The sequence below is a fragment of the Sitophilus oryzae genome, unplaced genomic scaffold (genome assembly GCF_002938485.1).
Source record: "Sitophilus oryzae breed Bouriz unplaced genomic scaffold, Soryzae_2.0 scaffold_576_pilon_pilon, whole genome shotgun sequence".
Lineage (NCBI taxonomy): Eukaryota > Metazoa > Arthropoda > Insecta > Coleoptera > Curculionidae > Sitophilus > Sitophilus oryzae.
Genome location: NW_022147169.1, coordinates 2,072,279 through 2,093,703, shown reverse-complemented (window position 1 = coordinate 2,093,703; position 21,425 = coordinate 2,072,279). Strand labels below are relative to the sequence as shown.

General features: G+C 32.7%; 3 long non-coding RNA genes across 3 annotated transcripts; all 3 read left to right on the top strand.

Moving 5' to 3' along the window:
- Positions 1 to 3,922: 3,922 nt before the first annotated feature.
- LOC115887521 lies at positions 3,923 to 5,437 on the top strand. The gene is made up of 2 exons (XR_004051096.1): positions 3,923 to 4,132; positions 5,312 to 5,437. It is a non-coding gene; the product is annotated as an uncharacterized LOC115887521 (long non-coding RNA).
- A 3,627-nt stretch (positions 5,438 to 9,064) lies between these two features.
- LOC115887522 lies at positions 9,065 to 9,870 on the top strand. The gene is made up of 2 exons (XR_004051097.1): positions 9,065 to 9,221; positions 9,744 to 9,870. It is a non-coding gene; the product is annotated as an uncharacterized LOC115887522 (long non-coding RNA).
- A 10,355-nt stretch (positions 9,871 to 20,225) lies between these two features.
- On the top strand, positions 20,226 to 20,974 carry LOC115887523. Its single transcript, XR_004051098.1, has 2 exons — positions 20,226 to 20,363; positions 20,848 to 20,974. It is a non-coding gene; the product is annotated as an uncharacterized LOC115887523 (long non-coding RNA).
- The last annotated feature ends 451 nt before the right edge of the window (positions 20,975 to 21,425 follow it).

Here is a 21,425-nt window from a genome sequence, read left to right as displayed (position 1 = left end):
TTTAGAAAACGGTCAAGTTTCCGAAAAAACGCTTAAACACGTACTGTTTGACCAGCGGATCTGTAGCTACGGAAGGAATGCGAGAAAAAAAAATCGATATTGCCACGTTTATCTATAAAATTGCAAAATTGCCAGACATGAACTATAAATTTAATATATTTTTATTATATATAATGTGTTTAGCATATATTCTGACGTATATTACTAAGGAATTTTAACGTAGTTCATATTGTTCGATATGTTTTATTTAATAACTTATTTCTTTCATTCTGTATAATCTGCCTATTATGAAAGTTGAAGATTTTCAACGATATCATTGGCAAACCGGCATCGCCGCGCATGGCCGCCTATTCATCGAACATGATTGGCGAGTACGTCACAGGATTTGTTACCACGCGGTTGCCATGGCTTTTACGCCTTTCCTATTCGCTTGCTTTATCCCCAACTTCACGGTCTCTTCTGAAAAGAGTAGGAATATTGAATACTATTGAAATATCCAGTGGCGGTGTCATTTTTTTTGATCATTATTACTTTATTTCATTATTTTATACCGGTTATCCTAAACTTTATTCCTATATTTTTAGTATATTTGATAGTTAAGTTGTGTTTTATTGTTTTGTTATCTTGTTATAATGTTTTTCGTTCGTAGTTTTTAATCATTAATATCAAGTTTGATCGTATATTTGTGTTTTAAAACGAATAAATTTGTTAAGGATAAGACGCTACATAGTCAGACAAGAGAAATAATAGCTAATTTATATAGGTAAGTTAATAATAACGTGGATGAAATCTCATTTGGTATATTTCCTTGTGTTCATAATAGGGTTTGCGATGAAGAAGCTACAGAGAGTTCGCTTGAGTTGCCGCTTAAACGTAAACTTGAGCGGATATTTCTTTATACCGGAGTTAGCGTATCGGCTATAAAAAAATTCACACAGAAGATAAAAAAAAAGGCTGAAAACTAACCCCGATAAAATGATATCCTCTCTGGAAAGAAACGACCACGTGAGACTTCTGTCGAAAAGCTCAACGACTTTTTCGAAGTGGTCAGAAATTTGATAAATAGATTTTATCTCGAATTCAAACTCGTCCCCACAATTAGAAAGCTTTTGCAAAAATTGCAGGAAGAATCGAATTTTCCTTTTGCAGGGAAACGCTTAGGGGGTTATTAAAATCAAATGAATTTTTTTATGTAAATGTTAAAATAACAGATAAATATTAATGGAGCGGCCCATTATATTGCAGGGAGAGATATAAATATATATACGCGAAATTCGAAAATATAGCCAAGTATTATCTATTTGGATGTAACATATGGGTAGACAATGACCTAACCTTTAAAAAACTGCTGGCGGAGCGATACCATATCTGGTGTAATAGGCACTATCAGATCTACTGAGTAAAATTATGTTTTGTTTGCGCTTCCAAAGTTAACTATTTTCAAGATTTTTTTTTTGCTGGAAATAGTTATATCTAAAATTATGTATTATAGAAAAAAATATAGTTAGTACAGATATATAAATAAATATACCTCAAGACTCAGTCTTGATCATCTGCTGATCGCAGACATGGTTAGCGAAACGTGCGTCCAGTGTAAAATTAAAAGTGTTTTGGTGTATTGTACTGATTTAGTGTTTTATTTTGCTGTGTAACACCAAAGGTTCCCAACCCCCAGCTGTAATTATTTCTTCTATTATATTAACAACACAATAATAAAATGATTCAAAATATTTAAGGGAGCTTTAATAAAAGCTTTTAGTGCTTATCTGCTAACTCAACAGTAACGATTCAAACAGCATAAAGTTTTTTGAAAAAAATTATTAATCTGAGTATTATATTTATGATACACATTATTTTCATATAACACCGTACGCCCATGCCTATTTTATGAATGAAATTGGGCGTGTTTTGTTTACAACTGCGTTCCCCTGCCGATACCCCGTAGCTACAGATCCGTTGGTCACACTATATATTTTATTTTGTTTCTTTACATATTTTAAGATTTTTTAAAAATGTATACAGGGTGTTTTGAACAATCTGGTCATTGATTAATCACGATCCTGCTTAAAGCGCTTGACGTAAAAAGCTGATTTTTAGAAAACGGATTGACTTTAGGGTGTAGAGGTTCGATAAGAAGGGATTTTTCGAAACTCAAATTCTAAGGGAGTGAAACCACCCGTCAAATATTAGAATATTTTCGAGGGGTAAGCCGCAGAGGGAAAAGTGTACACCGTAATTCCCTTTACTCAAATAATTCCTCAGAATTCCTCGTAATTCCTTCGGAATTCCTTGGAATTCCTGGTCTTCAAGGTCAAGGTCAATCATTCAAGGTCTTCCTTGGAATTCCTTGGTATGAACTCGTTAACTCTTTCAGTCTGAACCAGCGTTGCCACCTCGGTTTCGCAGTTCCGCTATGAATTTTCTGGTGATTTTTATAAATGTCTAATGTCTCTATAAGTACTAGATCTAACAATAAAAAGTACTATTACGAGATTTACGTTTTTTTAGTTAAATTTTAGGACCAATAGGGGATCATGAGGTAAAATACTGGAAATATGTCGGCACTTACTTATTAAAATTAATTTTTCGGATTTTTTGAAAATGATAGGTACCTAGTTATACTCGTATCTATAGGAAAGGAAATTAATAAACTTCAGTTGCACGTCATAATACGATCACCAGTAAATTCCATAAGATTACGCATGGTATCATTGATGAAGTGCACCTAAAGTTGTATTAATTTCCCTATAGTATATATCTAGGTATTATTCCGAGGAAATGAAAAATCAACTTTACACTTTCTGGAGTACTGAATAAAAAAAATCTTATGAGGGTTTCTTTAAAATGGCGAAATCAGGGAACGTTATAACTAGATCTCTCGGGGGGTGGTTCAGCTGTACTATTGGAAAATATTTTAGATATATAATCGAGGGTACAGTATTAAATTAAAAGAATATCTAACCTGTAGATATTTGATATTGGGAAATTTTGGAAGCGAAAACGAAAACGGATAGTAAAAAATCGCCTGCAAAACGTTATTCTTTAAATTTAGTACTACCTATTATAGTATTCATGGTTTACTAATGTTCGTTAATTTTTATAAAGTTGCTTGTAATTCCTCTTAATTCTGTGGAATTCCTCTAAATTTCTAAAGGAATTCCTTGGAATTCATTGGAATTCTTACAGAAATAATTGGAATTCCTAGTAATTCCTATGGAATTCCTTGGAATTCCTCGTAATTCCTTGGAATTCCTGTAGAATTCCTTCATAGTGTACACCATAATTCCTCTGCCGTTTACCCCTCGAATATTTTTTATTTTAAAAACGGTCAAGTTTCCGAAAAAACTCTTAAACACGTATATTTTATTTTGTTGTTTTACATATTTTAAGATTTTTTAAAAATTTATACAGGGTGTTTCATAAAATATGACCATTGAGTAATCACGATTTTGCTTAAACTGTTTGACTTTAAAGCTGATTTTTGGCAAACGGGTTGACTGTGTGATGTAGAGGTTCGATAAGGAGGGGTTTCTCGAATCTCAAATTCCAAGAGGGTGATAACGCCCCTCAAATATTACAATATCTGTTATTTAAAAAACGGTTAGTCTTTCGGGAAAAAGCTTGGAAACGCAACTGTCGAACTGCAACTTAGTCAACAAGCCCTTTATAATTATTATTACTTTGCTGAAATTTTTCGATCTATATAATTTGTTTTGCCATCGGTACCAATCACCAGATCTAAATTCCCTTATGACAGGTTTGCCACCCATTCGAATCATTTTCGATTAATCCGTATAATGCTCGCAGCGACGCTAATGTTTTGCGCGCCCGGTATAACTTCATTATTTGGCTTTGTCGTTATCGCTAAATTTTATGGGTTTCATAAATTGAAAAAACCGTATAAATGTTCCGACACGAAGGGAATCAGCTTTAATGTTTTAAGTTTAAAGTCTTATTTCTAAACAAATATGGTAAAATTAACAACCTTAGCTCTTCTGGTACTTATGGTGTTAAACGCAAGTATGGTGTTAAACGCAAGTACATCAAGCCGTGCACCCGGTCCCAATCTCTTCAGAAGTGAAAACTGTATTAGAAAAGGAGACGTACATTTAAGAGGGAAGTGCAGAAAAACGTAAGTTTTTATACAGGGTGTTTCAAAACAAATGCGAAAAACTTTAGGCGGTGATTCCTTGTTCAAAATAAAGGGTAGTTTGCTTTATAAACGTTGGGTCAAAAGTCAACCATTAGGGAGATATCGCGGTACAAAGATGGCGGAAAAATAATGTTTTTATTTTTTATCTTGAAAACGAAAAGAGATAGACTAATGAAATTTTATGGAAGCATTACTGTTATGAAAACACACTTGCCTTTGAAATAAACTACCCCTATCATTCTTGAAAGAACGAGGGAAAATCTTATCAAACACATGCAAATGCTTTAATTTGATAGTTTAGTTTGTTTAGAAACTTTTTACCTCTTGTGTTTTTTGATAAAACTCACCAATTGGAAATTAAAAAATAAAATGTAAAGCATTACATGTCAGGACAAAAACATTTTTAGATTAAGAATCTAGTGATAATAACGATAATAATAATCATCTAGATAATAACGTATTGCAGTAGAGTAATGTCAAATAAAATAATATTAGGAACATCCTAAAAGTAACAGCAGCTGACTAGATTTTTTTCCTAAAAAAATTACAGCAGCCCACTAGATTCTTTATCAGAAAATGTTTTTTGTCCTGACATGTAATGCTTAACATTTTATTTTTAATTTCAAATCGGTGAGTTTTATCAAAAAATACAAGAGAAAAAAAGTTTCTAAACAAACTAAACTATCCAAATTAATTTTTTTGCATGTGTTTGATAAGATTTTTCTTTAAATTTCGTTAACAAGAATGATAGGGGTAGTTTATTTCAAACCCTTCCTCTCATTTTAAAAAAGTGAAAAAATCTCCAGAAAGTGTGTTTTCATAACAGTAATGCTTTCATAAAATTTTATTAGTCTATCTCTTTTCGTTTTCAAGATAAAAAATAAAAACATTATTTTTCCGCCATATTTGTACCGCAATATTTCCCTAACGGTTGACTTTTGACCCAACGTTTATGAAGCAAACTACCCTTTATTATGAACAAGGAATCACCCCTGAAGTTTTTCGCATTTGTTTTGAAACACCCTGTATAAATAAGAGTTTGATTTTTTTAAAAAATGTATGTATCTTCTTTTGGAATTTGCAATTTTTTTACACAAACTGCATTTTGAAACGTGCTGATCTCTATTTGTTATTTTATATATTTTTTTGTTGTTTCAGACTCCAGGGTTAGGAGCTTTTTCGAGGTTTCACATTCAAACACTATACCGGGCATCAATAAAAAATTGGACCAATTATACGTGTATAAAAAAATATTATAACAATATTAAATGTGAAACTAAAATACTTCTATTGTCCTTATTTATTTTTCCTTACACAACGTTGTAGTCAGAAGTATCACTGACCACTGACCGTTATTAAGTGTGAACTCATCTAAATTCTAAAACTACTGAGCTTAATATTCTAGAGCCGACCATTCACGATTCATTTATTCTTAAGGGCGTTGGTTAAATTTACTTAGTAACCGAAATGGTAGATTATTCTTTTTTAATTACGGTGCCGTGCAATGGCCAAGTCATTATACTTATTACAGAAATAAAGATGTCTAATATTGATACTAACAAGTTGTAACAAAATTGTTGAATAGGTGCTTAAAGAGAAACTAAATAAAATAAAATGACTTTGTTTTACATGAGATAGGTGCCCGGTGGCGTAGAGGTACAGGCTCTCGTCTACCAATCTCAAGGTAGTGGGTTCGTAACCACACCCGGTATTTGATCAGCCGACTATTTTTATTAAAATAAAGATAGTTTGGGTACCTAGGTCGACTCAGCCTTAAATGAGTACTTGGGATTCACAATCCTGAGGTAATAATAGGCGGTTGAAGCGTAGTGCTATAGCCACATTACCTTCCTTGTATACCGAACGGTCCCAGTATGGCAAGCTGTACCTTGCTACTCCCAAGGCGTTAAACGCTATATACGGGAGCTATTATTATTATTATTTACATGAGATTCCACAATTTTTTATAGTGGGAGAATTGTACTTCGAGACTTGGCATTTTTTACATTCTATGTTTTGTCTCATTTCTTTTTATGGGTTATCCTCCTACTTTTTTCTCGGGTAATATAATATAATTCAAAATAATATTAAAGAAGTTTGTCCAGAAATAATTCATAAATTTTCAATTATTGTATGGCTATGAAATGAAGATCGCTGTCATTTTAAATGTAAAATTATATAGAAAATGTCATCGATGTTATTATCCAAGCCAACCGAACGCCATTTTTTCTCATCCGCTGTATTTAAACAGTTGCTGTCGAACAACAACTGTTTAGAAATGTTACTGATTTTTTTACTCGTGTTTCCTTCTTCCTTACCGAATAAAGTTCTTTATTATTATTATTACTCTGCTGAAATTTTTCGATCTATATAATTTGTTTTGCTATCGGTACCAATCACCATAACATAAATTCCTTTATGACAGGTTTGCCACCCATTCCAATCATTTTCGATTGATCCGTATAATGCTTGCAGCGACGCTAATGTATTGCGCGCCCGGTATAACTTCATTATTTGGCTTTGTCGTTATCGCTAAATTTTATGGGTTTCATAAATTGAAAAAATCGTATAAATGTTCCGACACGAAGGGAATCAGCTACAATTTGAGTTTAAAGTCTTATTTCTAAACAAATATGGTAAAATTAACAACCTTAGTTCTTCTGGTAATTGTGGTAACAGTCTTAAACGCAGGTATGTCTACATCAAGCGATGTAGGGAGCAAGGGGGTCAATCGCCAGATCCTCGGCCATATTCCATGTAAAGAAGGATACATACGTATAAAAGGGCAGTGCATAAAAGCGTAAGTTTTTTATAAATAGATAGTTTGGGGTTTTAAAAAAATGTATCTTCTTTTGGTATCCCCCCAAAAAATGTTTTAGAGACTTTCTCATAACCGATTTTATTACCAATAATAATAGTTATGTTCTACATGATTTTCTTTTTCTCATATTGGTTCATTTTAGATTAGACACTTTTCTTATCAATTTTTCAAAAAGTCTACCAACTTGGAGACTGCACCCTCCATAAAGCTCTTCGTCAGTGGCTTATCAGTACAAAAAACCACACATTTGTCATAAAATGTAAAATATAATGTAAAAAAAACTACTGTTACAACAATTCGTGGCATTTTTTTACACAAACTGCATTTTGAAATCTGCTGGTCTCTATTTATTTGTTATTTTATCTATCTTCTTTGTTGTTTCAGATACAAATTCAGTGAATCCAACTAAACACTAAGCAGAATAATGTATACCGGGCATCAATAAAAAAGGACCGATTATACATGTATAAAAAAATTAGATTATATATATATATATATATATATTGTTTTTATTATAACAATATTAAATGTGAAACTAAAAGAATTTCAGACTTCCCCATTGTTTTTATTTATTTTTGCTTACACAATGTTTCGGTCAGAAGTATCACTGACCACTGACCGTTATTAAGTGTGAACTCATCTAAATTCTAAAACTACTGAGCTTAATATTCTAGAGCCGACCATTCACGATTCATTTATTCTTAAGGACATTTTGGTTAGATTTACTTAGTAACCGAAATGGTAGATTATTCTTTTTTAATTATGGTGCCATGCAATGACCAAGTCATTATAATTATTACACAAATAAAGATGTCTAATATTGATACTAACAATTTGTAACAAAATTGTTGAATAGGTGCTTAAAGAGAAACTGAATAAAATAAAATGACTTTGTTTTACATGAGATAGGTGCCTGGTGACGTAGAGGTACAGGCTCTCGTCTACCAATCTCAAGGTAGTGGGTTCGTAACCACACCCGGTATTTGATCAGCCGACTATTTTTATTAAAATAAAGATAGTTTGGGTACCTAGGTCGAGTCAGCCTTAAATGAGTTCTTGGGATTCACAATCCTGAGGTAATAATAGACGGTTGAAGCGTAGTGCTAGCCACATTACCTTCCTTGTATACCGAACGGTCCCAGTATGGCAAGCTGTACCTTGCCACTCCCAAGGCGTTAAACGCTATATACGGGAGCTATTATTATTATTTACATGAGATTCCACAATTTTTTATAGTGGGAGAATTGTACTTCGAGACTTGGCATTTTTTACATTCTATGTTTTGTCTCATTTCTTTTTATGGGTTATCCTCCTACTTTTTTCTCGGGTAATATAATATAATTCAAAATAATATTAAAGAAGTTTGTCCAGAAATAATTCATAAACTTTCAATTATTGTATGGCTATGAAATGAAGATCGCTGTCATTTTAAATGTAAAATTATATGGAAAATGTCATCGATGTTATTATCCAAGCCAACCGAACGCTATTTTTGTCGTTCGCTGTATTTAAACAGTTGCTGTCGAACAACAACTGTTTAGAAATGTTATTGATTTTTTTACTCGTGTTTCCTTCTTCCTTACCGAATAAAGTTCTTTATTATTATTATTACTCTGCTGAAATTTTTCGATCTATATAATTTGTTTTGCCATCGGTACCAATCACCAAACATAAATTCCTTTATGACGGGTTTGCCACCCATTCCAATCATTTTCGATTGATCCGTATAAAGGCTGATTCATGGTACACCGGGCCGTACCCGAGCCGGGCACGGACGCGCTCTGGCGAAGCTCGGCCCGTGCTCGGCTTAGCATGAATGCATACGTATAAATAACATTTGACAATATTTGGCCGTGCCTTCACCGTCGCACGGCCCCGGCCCGTCACGGTGTACCATGAATCAGCCTTAATGCTTGCAGCGACGCTAATGTATTGCGCGCCCGGTATAACTTCATTATTTGGCTTTGTCGTTATCGCTAAATTTTATGGGTTTCATAAATTGAAAAAATCGTATAAATGTTCCGACACGAAGGGAATCAGCTACAATTTGAGTTTAAAGTCTTATTTCTAAACAAATATGGTAAAATTAACAACCTTAGTTCTTCTGGTACTTGTGGTAACAGTCTTAAACGCAGGTATATCTACATCAAGCGATGTAGGGAGCAAGGGAGTCAATCGCCATACGCTCCTCGGCCATATTCCATGTAAAGAAGGATACCTACGTAAAAAAGGAAAGTGCCTAAAAATGTAAGTCTTTATATAAATAGATAGTTTGGATTTAAAAAAAAATGTATCTTCTTTTGGTATTTCCCCCAAAAAATGTTTTAGGGTTTTTCTCATATACTGATTTTATTGCCAATAATACCAGTTATGTTCTACAGGATTTTATTTTTCTCAAATTGGTTCATTTTAGATTAGACATTCTCCAGTCTTATTTTTTTTTTGAAAAAGTCTAGCAACTTGAAGACTGTACACTCCATAAAGCTTTTCGTCAGTGGCCTACCAGTAGAAAGAACCGCACATTTGCCATAAAATGTGTTTCTGTCGTTTCTTCTTGAGATTGACTGAAATCTGCACATGTTCCAAACAGGTTTAGAGTTTAGATGCCTGTTCAGCTTACAATGTCCTATTAGTAAACCCACTACAGCTTTAACAATCTTTCCGTTTTTGCTTACATTATTTTTCAATTCTTTGCAATTTTTTAACACAAACTGCATTTTGAAACGTACTGATCTCTGTTTGTTATATCTATTTTTTTTGTTGTTTCAGATTCAAGAATTAGGATATTTTTGGAGGTTTCACATTCAAACACTATACCGGGCATCCATAAAAAAATGGACCCAATTATACGTGTATAAAAAAATATTATAACAATATTAAATGTGAAACTAAGAGACTTCCGTTGTCCTTATTTATTTTTCCTTACACAACGTTGTAGTCAGAAGTATCACTGACCACTGACCGTTATTAAGTGTGAATTCTAAACCTAAAACTACTGAGCTTAATATTCTATAGAGCCCACCATTCACGATTCATTTATTCTTAAGGACATTTTGGTTAAATTTACTTAGTAATCGAAATGGTAGATTATTCTTTTTTAATTACGGTGCCGTGCAATGGCCAAGTCATTATACTTATTACAGAAATAAAGATGTCTAATATTGATACTAACAAGTTGTAACAAAATTGTTGAATAGGTGCTTAAAGAGAAACTAAATAAAATAAACTGACTTTGTTTTACATGAGATCCCACAACTTTTTATAGTGGAAGAATTGTATTTCGAGACATTTTTTACATTCTTTGTTTTTGATGGGATCTCATTTCTTTTTATAGGTTATCCTCCTACTTTTTTCTCGAGGAAAATAATTCAAAATAATATTAAAGAAGTTTGTCCAGCAATAATTCATAAACTCTCAATTATTGTATAAAGTCAGATAATAATATCAAATGGATTAACTCTTCTTTTCTAACGAATTGCGCGTTTCCGACTTTCGTTATAACCCAAATTTCAACTTTAAATATGTTCAAGTCACCATTTTACCAATGCTTAATCAAAATCATGTTTTTGCCAATTTTACACATATTTTATTGTTTATCCCGAAAACTATAAGATAGGTATAGAAAAAGAAGAAAAATCATGAGATATGAAAGTAGTTTCCAAAAATGTAATAATATACTAGGTGTTCCATTTAAAATAACAAATATGCTACCACCTTTCAAATGATCCGACAACACCCAGACAACCCAGGGTCGTTCAACAAAGTTGAAGAGGTAATATTTTGACCAACTGTATAACAAGCAATCTAAATGAAAGAAAGGAACCTACGTTAGGTTAAAAATATTTTTATTGTGATACTAGTGACATTAGTGTAATACTAGGTGTTCCATTTAAAATAACAAATACGCTACCACTTTTCAAATGATCCGGGGACACTGTAACGCTGATAATATTTTAGATTATATCAATGAAATGAGAATATCAAATCTTGCGTAAGTTTATTCTTTTCGGTTCGACACGATTTTTATGCGCAGACCCCAAATAAAACGATCTGATTCTTAGACAAGGAAAGAGAGGGGACAGGTAACACGGCAGCTGAAAGTGAGGCAAGTTGTCACCACGCGAAATTCTCCAATGACGTAGCATCAGAAATTAGCTTGTGCCTAGACGGAACAAAATATTTATTAAAACGTAAACTAATATATCGTTCATTTTTGAGTAATGCATATACAATTTTGAATTTTATAGTCTCGCCTTTATAATATTAGAATATCTAAGTCGATAATGCAAAATGTATTTAACAGTTACAGTGGACTGATTATCAAGACAATTATTTATTTATTAACGTGTGTATAATGTATAATTAAATAAAAAATAATGTAATAACCAGGGGCGGCTTGTCCTATGAGGCAGATGAGGCAGTGCCTCACCAATACATTTGAAGAATTACACGTATTAATCGATACATCTTTAATCACAATTTTATATTTTTTTCCCTATTTGCATCAATAATAATTGTTTTTTTTTATCCGTCATTCTACAATAAATTACGTCGATGGTATTTCTTTAAACGCGCTTCCTTTTCCATATGCGACAAAAGGTTGTCGCCCACTAGACCGCTGCGCGGCGCGGCGCTGGGAAGAGAATTTTTTCCGGCTGCGAAGGGACTGCGCCCACTATAGCGCGCTTTTGAAACGCGGCAACGCTATTTAGTTATAGTCGAAGTGTCTTTTACTTACTGTAGTTTAGTTTTTAAAGCAATGAGTTCAAGTACGAACGAAAGCGTATTTTTTGTGCTCTTCTAACAGAGGAAGAGGAAGAGGGGGTGAGGAAAAGTTTGGACTCATACGATTAACGAAAAAAGAAAGAAATTTGGAGAATTTTACCATCTTTTTCCAGATTTAATAAAAGACAAAATCATTTTTTTCAGTATTACAAAATATAAAGGAAACATTTACGCACTCTCCTCAATTGAGGGTTTTAGAAGAAAAAACACCGGGTATATCTACTCATCATATTTTTTCAGAAGAGACAAATTACTAATATTTTTGATAATTCTTATTTATTCTGATGTGTATATTAGTTATGTGGTCAAAAAAAACCCTGATCTTTTTTATATATTTAGGTAATTAGAATTTAAAAATTGGAGATTGTCACTTTTGTTAAAAAGTGGAGATTGCCAGTTTTGCCTCTACACCCCTCAATTATATTAAATCTTTGATAGAAAAGCATTTCGTCCATCTGTCTCTAGTGAGGGAAGACTAAAAAAAATATCATATTCCTTTATGAAAATCGATTTGCCTAATTTACCTTTAAAAATACAATTCTGCCATTAATACATATCACTAGTTCCTAGTCAAAAAGCCAACTGAAAAGACTCGAATGCAAAATTATCTGCCTTGTGAGTACGCACACTGCAACGCGTCGAAACGCGGGAGACGGAAAAAAGTTGCTAGAGAAGTCTTCCGACTTCTTGACGGAAATTCCGTGGCGCGCTTCTGCGCTGCGCGCTCTAATGTGCGTTGGTCCATTTAAATACATGGCAAGCAGACAAAAGAAATTTCCACATGGCGCCGCGCCGCGTCGCGCCGCGGTCTAGTGGGCGACAACCTAAACTCGACGATATATATATCCATCTCATTTGTTCTTTAAGAAGTATATGTGCAGAGGTTTGCCTCTCGCCTTTCCTTGTCTAACGTATTGTGGTATATCGCATTGACGGAGCGACAGCGTTCATTGGAATCTTAAATCTATAGAATGAAAAGAAAAAGCATAGGCAAAACCTTTAGTTGAAGAGAGATAAAAAGTATGGAGTAGTAGCGCGTAAAAAGACCGTATTGATGCGAGCCTCAAATGTAAATTTAAACCTTAAAAGCCGTTCGTTAAAAATATGTACCACTTCCCGATCAGTCCGAGAGATTTTAGGCGACAGGCTGAAAATGCAGAATTGTATTATTTGGGAATTTGTATTAGTTTGAATCACAGTTTGAATTAACTCTGCCGGTTATTGCACTGTTTTGTCTCTAATTGATTAATATATACGTTTTTTAATGTGAATTGCATGTTTAATTACTCGTCTTACTGATTACAACCTATTAAGTAAATACCTAAAAAGTGGGCAGTGACTTGTTGATTGATATGATGATTTAGAGGGACCATGCATCATCAGAGGTAAAGTTTTTCGAATTCGAATCATTTCTAGATAAATTGTGTACTCGTATAGTCAAAAAGTAAAGCAACCTGTTACAGAGATTTCATTTTGTTTTATTTTTATAGGATGGGTAGAAAAACAAAATTTTACCATACAGAGTAAAATATAAGACAAAATATCCTGAGCACGCTTTGATAAAACTTTAGTGTTGCAATAGCCTTTGTAATAGGTACCGTATGATCGAAAAAAAACGGCGTCCAGTTGGCTTGAAAATGACGATCGATAACATTTCCCATATAATTTTACATGTAAAATGACAGCGATCTTCACTTCATAGCCATCGCTTACGCCGTTTTTACTCGATCATACGGTATAATACTGTGAATTATATTACATAAGGCTTAAGGCAACTGCTAAAAGTTTAGAAATATTTTAAATACAAAAATGTTTGCTTTTTAAGTTTGTAGGTATCTAAAATATTAAAAATAATATACAGTGTGTATTGCATTTAAAAAATTGAGATATAGCATTATAATATTGCAATGTTGGCCGTGCCATAAAAAAATCCCTGTATAAAATAATGTAAATTTTTCTCTGATTTCTTCTTTTGTCCTAAATACCTCGCTATATACGTACTTAAGCAATAATATATCAATAAGTCAAATTCACTCCAGGTTTTTACCACTTTTTAAAAAATGACATTTTTCAAATATGAATTATCATGGAAATCCCGCATATATAGTGCTTCAAATAAATCAATAGTGTGATCTATTCTGAATTTTATGCTGAACCCAATTCTGCAAAGAAAAATGGTAATGCGATTGCAATTTTAAACAAAATATTTTTTTAGGATATGCACTTTTTTATATAGAACTTTTTTTTCATATATTTGTCAACTCCGAAGATATTGAACTTCCTCGTACTAATGGTCACCCTATATAGATACTAATAAAAATTCTCTTCTAATGTGCCTCACCATCTTCCAGTGCTACGAGCCGCCCCTGGTAATAACATATATTTTAAACGTGTATATACATATCTACTGTATGATTTTTTAGTACCGATATTTTATGTAATATTGATAAATATGTTTGACATTTAATAACTTCCAAGTTTATTACAATAATCGATTTTTTGTCGTAAAAAGAATTTTATTTTTTCCACAACATAAAATAAAATTATTATAACTATAAGGTAAATAATTTTTGATTACAAATTAAACGTCACAGTTCAAATTAATTTTAAAAAATAGTTTGTATCCAGAGCTGCAGAAAACTTAAGTCATTTGATTTTAAGTCATTTTTCGAAAGCTGAATTAAGACTTAAAATTTAAGTCTTTTTTAAAATGACTTGTGACGTCTTTATTCAAAAATATAAAAAGATTTAAGTCTTTTTCGAAAAAGTCTGAAAATGACTTGACTTGAAATAAAATAATGTAAGTCAAAGACTTAAGACTTCATAATCATCTAAATCATTTAAACTTTATGTTGAATTTTTGTTGAATGTTGTTGAAATTATGTTGAATATGTTGAATGACTTAAACTTAAGTCTTTGTAAAACTGACTTGTTGCAGCTCTGATTGTTGGGGTTGGTCGGCCAGTAAGCAAAGAGTGTTATTTTTTCTGCTTTTAATCCGTCATTTTGTATAACTTTTAATTTTTTTCCTCTATATCTGTCGCTGTATTTTATATTATTTAAGAGAGCGCTTTAATACTTTAATTGATTTTGAATAGGTATCGGCGAGAGCGAGCGGCGCGAGCGGCACGACCACAGTGCTTCGAACATATGGCTCTAGAGGACAAAAATGCAAAACTTCTCTTTTATTGTAAGCAATTTATTCAAACTAGGTTTATTTGACACAAATGATGAGTACTCTCATTGTACTAAATGATGATGTTCTTAGTCCCACGTTTATGAAAAAAAAATCTTATAAATAATATTGTGTTCCATCTATATAATATGTGTTCCATCTAAGCAAATAATAATTAATTTATAGTATGAAAACGGTGTAAGTATTAAATAAATCCCTGTGATAAAAAAGAATTGAAATAACATTAGAACATGATTCCTACAATATAAGTCTAATATAAAATAAAAATGTTTTTCTTTAATTAATTAAAGAAAAACATTTTTATTAAAGTAATATTTAATTAAAAAAAAACTTAAGATACTATAAATTTACTTTAGGACAACAAAATGCATAGATCGTAACTACTCTGATTCAGAAGAATCACTGCTGACAGAATCTTCCAAATTTATAGTATCCAAATCACAGGTAGACGATGTATCCTCACATATAAGATATTTCTGTACATCATTTTATAATATGTTACTTTTTCGCGTTGTTACTGTTCTTTTTGTTGGTATGAGGGGTTCAGATGTTAATAGTTACCTCTTTAATAGACCATATCCATATATTATTTTTTCCTTTTCTTGGGTATGTGGTTTTATAATAAACTGAAAGATGGAAACTTTTTTTATGCGACGTTTCGCTCCAACATAGTGGACTTTTTCAGGCACAAGTGGTGTCTCATTTGACTGGAGGGTTCATCAATATCTAATAAAGAACACATTTTTTGAAATACATATAATTTTGATTTCTTGTCCTTATGATCGAGCCAAGTATTAACCAGATCGGCATTGCTTATCAATTTTACTCCATCTGAAAAGTATTATAAAATAAAGTTCGTCGCAAGCAGACGTAGGTGAACTATACAAAAATTAAAAGTGTATGAATATGACAACAAAAATATTTAATAAATACGATATGTTTTGATGTTTTTTTTTAAATGCCTTTTTGAAGTTTGAAAACGTAAAATTTTTATACCCATTTAAGAATCATCTTAAAAAATAAATAAAAACTAAACAATCACGACCTTGTTTAGAAATAAATTTAAAGTACATACCTTGTTTAACAATATTCATAGTGGCTTTCAATTAAGTACGTACCGTTTAACTCCATAATATACAGAACTACTATGAATGTTATTCTTTTCACTGATAAGATAATGATCGCAAAATTTATTTTTAGTGAAAATATTTGCTAACAAAAAACGCTGTTTATGAAAAATAATATACAGGATGGTTGAACATTGCTATAAGTATAAAATTATATATTCAGATATTAGTAAATTTTAACTTATTTTTTGATTTTTGTCCATGGGACGAAGCACTGTGCGACCGGTCGGAAAGTCGATTGTAGCCGCGCACTGGAGTCGCACGATCGACGGTCGACGGTCGAGAGTACGTCACCAGCATAAATTTGAGCATAGACGAGGAGAAGTTTATTCAAATTTAGTCAAATTCATTCGGCATTTCAAAAAATTATAAAGTATTATTACTATTTATATTTTTATGCAACTTTTTATATTTTATGCTTTATGATGGAAATTGATATTATTTAGATCTTAACCAAACACACATTAATAAATTTAGATCTTAACAAACCACATAAAATTAGTGAAATAGAGTGGAAGATGGGGATAAAATATACTACATGACTCTTAGCTTAACCGATTTTAACAAATTTGGTATAACTCAAAAGGGTTTAATTTGTTCTTTAAAAACAAAGCTAGATATGAAAAATAGTCAAATAAAACTTTTATTTCTAGTTTTTTAATCTAAATAAGTGTCATTACAAACATTTATATATCGCTTTTATTTTAAGTTTTTAAAATCTTTGTTTTAAGTCAGTAGTAAATAAAACGAAACTTGTGTTTACATTTTGTTTAATGATTGACGTTTCGACCAATTTTAATTCGGCCTTCTTCAGAATCTATAATATACGTATAAATAATTTTCTACGTTTGTGGTAAGAAAAAATTATATATTAAACACATTGTTAGTGATAAAATTGTATTGTATATTATAGATTCTAAAGAAGACCGAATTAAAATTAGTCGAAACGTCAATCATTAAACAAAATGTAAACACAAGTTTCGTTTTATTCACTACTGACTTAAAACCAAGATTTTAAAAACTTAAAATATAATAAAAAAGTCAAAGAAAATTGAAAAAATAAAAAATATAAATAGTTTTTATAGTACCGTATTATCGAAAAGGAACGGCATCAGCGATGACCATGAAATGAAGGTCGGTGCCATTTTATATGTAAATTTATATAGGAAATGTCATCAATCGTCATTTCCCATCCAACTGGACGCCGTTTTTTTCTAACATACGGAAGATATATGTACAAATATTTTATTCAAACATAAATATTATTTTCTCTATTTGTACCTTTTACGGAGCGATCAACATAGAAACATAGGATGACTATCAGCTGTTATTACTAACGTCAAAACAAACCAAAAATTAAATAATATGATAAGTTTTTTGACGATATTTAAATTCGATTTTCAAAGTAATGTGAGATAATCAAAACGAGATGAGAAATAAACGGGTTTAATCGGAAGGTTTTCTAATTCAGTTATTGAATAAGTGTAGTAAACAATATAGGTTACGTGCTTGTAAGAAATTTTTATCAGAAAGCGCATATTAAGTATGATATGGTCTCGTACACTTTCGATTAATAATTCATCGGACATGTTTAATGTAAAACCGCTCCACTAAAAACAGTCGCTCGGCGTAGACTATTCGCCCCCTCCCATGCATTCTCTGATTTCGCTTGATGGCGCGAGTATCGCCGATAGCTCGAAGCGCACCGAGCGCACCGATCTAATGCGGTGCGCGGGCTAAAGCTCCGCGCGCACTGCATCGGATCGGGCCGGCGAGAAACGGCGAAGGCGATGACTTGACTATCGTAGATAGGTAGAGGCATAGACAAACAGAAAAATTAAAAGACTGCCAGAAGACATACGACGCGCAGGCAAATGTACCTGTAGCGCATCGACGCAAGTGCCGAAATACGTCCATCTAGCTATCTGTGTTTCGACACTAGTCCGTTAGTCTTAGCATATTCAGAAAGAACACGCTAATCTCCAGCGTTGCCAATTTGTGGGGAATTTCCCTAATTTTGGGGAATCCGGAGCCGATTGGGAATTTTGTGGGGATTAGCAATAGGCGGCGAAAATAAGGGGAGTTTCAACATTTTATTGCTGATTGAAAATGGCGTAAAATTTTTAGCTTTAAAAACGGAGCGGGACGATACCTATATCTTTCCCAACTTAAAAATTATAATCTGCTTTTTACTTATGCTTCCCTTTGCAAATGCTTCAGTTGAAAGAAAATTTAGTGACCTCAAATTATTTAATGACTACTAGGGAAGGGATTAAAAAACAAGGAGTCAATTTACAGTTTAATCCCTCTAATATGTATAATAAATATTGTATTTTTATTAAAATTATTTTTTTTTGTTAAAATAATCATATGGGGAATTTTTGGTGAATCTGGACATTTTTCTCCCCAAATTGGCGAGTTTAATTTAGATTTTTGGATAGTTTAGAAAATTGACATTGGCAACGCCGCTAACCTCATTTTTTTGTTTGTTGTTTGTTCAAAAACCGGCACACGGCGTAGTACAAACGCTTGATCATTTTTTAAGAAATTTTGATTGTTAATTTTATTTTTGTGCAAACTAAACAGTGGTTTTTTATTAAAAAATAGCAGACAAAGGTAAGAAAGGTAATGTCCATGCAGAAGTTTTTATTTCACAGGCTATTCTTTCTAGAAATTATACCATCCAGCCCTCCTATTTAATTATTAAATAAAAGTGTGAAGGAGATATCAAGGGCTATTCTGTTAAAATATCATCCGGCCAGTCTAGGCCCTGTTGTGAACCAGAAGGTCTGCTAAGTTGGATGTTGGATATAGAATGGAAGGAATATCATGGCCGAGAACAAGGCATAATTGTATGTCCCTTGATGTAGGGGGGTAGGTTTGTTTCTAATAGGTAGTAAAACCAAAAATTCTACTGTGAATCTTCATATTCTAGGCCTGTAAAGATAAATAATTCCTGGAGCCATCTCGAGGTATAGTAAGTACTCAAGTCGGAGCGAATCAATTGGTAGCACGTTGAAATAAAATAATAGCCATCATAAAACTGTAAATATGGATATAACTAGTACAATGTAGCTATTTAACTGTAAGTACAATGTAGCTAGATATTTAGTAGAGTAGGGGTATTATAAATTAACACAAAATACAATAATTGGTCATTCTTTCCATTCCCATTCAATTCTTCCCATTTAATCGTTTTCCCATAAAAAAAGGAAAATTAAAATAAAGAGTGCCCTTAACCAAAAATAGTGAAATAAATGGAGATAGTCAAATTTTATATTAGCGTGTAAGACTTTGAATAAAAAGGCGTAAAAGGATTATAAATGCTGTATTTATATCCTTTAGTATCATGATAATATAAAACTTGAGTAGGTATCTCCATTTATATCACTGTTTTTGATTAAGGGCACTCTTAGTTTTAATTGCCTTAAAAATAATAAGTATAATAATAATTTAAATCTCCCGCTCTTTCATAGTTCGTACCTGTAGCCAAGTAGAGGGCGCTAAAAGCGCAATCTCCCAACATTTTACCACGCGATTCACCACTCTCTAAACTTTCTCTATGGGTAGAGGTAGGAATCTGGCCTCTACAGGCCGAAATGTTTTAGTGGACGCCGGCGCCGCGGCCGTCTATATGTACGATGGTCGCAGTCGCTTTTGCTGGTCGGTCCGATCCGATGCAGTGCGCGCCCTCCTTTATATTTATTTCAACGTAAACTGAAAATTACGTGTCGCTCGCTCTCGCCGATACCTATTCAGTGCAGCGTTATTTCCTGGTGTATTTTTTCTTCTTTACCGAATAAAGTTCTTTATTATTATTATTACTTTGCCGAAAATTTTTCGATCTATATAATTTGTTTTGTCATCGGTACCAATAACCAAACCTAAATTCCCTTATGACAGGTTTGCCACCCATTCCAACCATTTTCGATTGATCCGTATAAGCCTCGCAGCGACGCTAAGCTTTTTGCGCGCCCGGTATAACTTCATTATCGCCATATTTTATGGGTTTCATAAATTGAAAAAACCGTATAAATGTTCCGACACGAAGGGAATCAGCTACAATTTCAGTTGAAAGTCTTATTTCTAAACAAATATGGTAAAATTAATCACCTTAGTACTTCTGGTACTTGTGGTAACAGTCTTTCAGGCAAACAGTCAGTTAAACGCAAGTATTTCTACATCAAGCAATGTAGAGAACAAGGGAGTAAATCGCAATATCATCTTCGACAGTAAATGTAACCCTGGATACATACTTCTAAATGGAAAGTGCAGACCAACGTAAGTTTTTATATGAATAGAGTTTGGATTTTTAAAAACTTTCTGATATACTGGTTTTATTACCAATAATACCAGTTATGTTCTACAATATTTTCTTTTTCTCATATTGGACTAGATTATTTCATTTTAGATTAGAAGAGACATTGTCCAGTCTTATCTTTTTTCCAAAAAGTTAAAAGCTTGGATACTGTACTCTCCATAAAGCTCTTCGTCAATGGCCTATCAGCAGAAAGAACCGCACATTTGCCATAAAATGTGTTTCTGTCGATTCTTCTTGAGATTGACTGAAATCTGCACATGCTCCAAACAGCTTTAGACCCTGTTCAGCTTACAATGTCTTATTAGTAAACCCACTACAGCTTTAACAGTCTTTCTGTCTTTGCTTACTTTATTTTTCCATTCGTTGCAATTTTTTTACACAAACTGCATTTTGAAACGTGCTGATCTCTATTTGTTAATTCATCTATTTTTTTTGTTGTTTCAGATTCCGGACTAAACGCTAAGCAAAATAATACATATATACTGGGCATCAATAAAAAATGGACTAATTATACGTGTATAAAAAATATTGTAACAATAGTAAATGTGAAACTAAAAGAATTTCGGACTTCCATTGTCTTTATTTATTTTTCCTTATACAACGTTCGGACAGAAGTATCACTGACCGTTATCAAGTGTGAACTAAACTACGTTTTACGAGTGGCTCTCATTTTGTAGAAATTTCCATACTTGGATTGCTAAATAATTTATTATTGCTAGATATGAATACGGCCTCTTTAAATTTGCGCTTTTTCCAAAAGGGTTCTTTGTGGACAACCCGTGCTTCCGACCATTTTATGTTGTGGTGCTTGGACCACACATGATCTGCAATGCCCGACTTCATTGTTTCACCTCTTTGCGTATGTTTTTTATGTTCGTCAAAGTCGTACATGTACCGGGTGGCCAAATAAGAATGGACGCCGGCTGTATCTCAGAAACTACTTATCGTATAACTTTAGGAAAAAAAATCTAAAAAGTAAATCGACTAAGAGAAATCGCTGGAAAATATTTTCAACTTCGAAA